The following is a 782-nucleotide window of genomic DNA, read 5'->3' as shown; positions in this document are numbered from 1 at the left end:
GCCGGACGTTTGACACCCCTGATCTAAACTGTATATCACTGTATATTACCATCTAAACTGTATATCACTGTATATTACCATCTAAACTGTATATTATAATCTAAATTGTATATCACTGTATTTTACCATCTAAACTGTATATCACCATCTAAACTGTATATTATCTAAACTGTATATTATCATTTTAACTAAATCACTATACGTATCACTGTATATTAAACGGTATATCACTGTATATCTGTAAAATCTTTAATAAAAACAACTTGCAACTGTTCCTGTGCATGTTAGGTCATTACCATGAATGGCTAGTAGTAGAACACAGACTATAGAGAACAGACCCACTCCACAGTAAACTAGTACTATAGAGAACAGACCCACTCCACAGTAAACTAGTACTATAGAGAACAGACCCACTCCACAGTAAACTAGTACTATAGAGAACAGACCCACTCCACAGTAAACTTGTACTATAGAGAACAGACCCACTCCACAGTAAACTAGTACTATAGAGAACAGACCCACTCCACCGTAAACTAGTACTATAGAGAACAGACCCACTCCACAGTAAACTAGTCCTATAGAGAACAGACCCACTCCACCGTAAACTAGTACTATAGAGAACAGACCCACTCCACAGTAAACTAGTACTATAGAGAACAGACCCACTCCACAGTAAACTAGTACTATACAGAACACAGACCCACTCCACAGTAAACTAGTACTATACAGAACACAGACCCACTCCACAGTAAACTAGTACTATACAGAACACAGACCCAGTC

This window comes from Coregonus lavaretus, assembly GCF_964263955.1.
Source record: "Coregonus lavaretus genome assembly, contig: HAP1_SCAFFOLD_1727, whole genome shotgun sequence".
NCBI classification, from domain to species: Eukaryota; Metazoa; Chordata; class Actinopteri; order Salmoniformes; family Salmonidae; genus Coregonus; species Coregonus lavaretus.
This window is presented reverse-complemented; position numbering follows the sequence as displayed.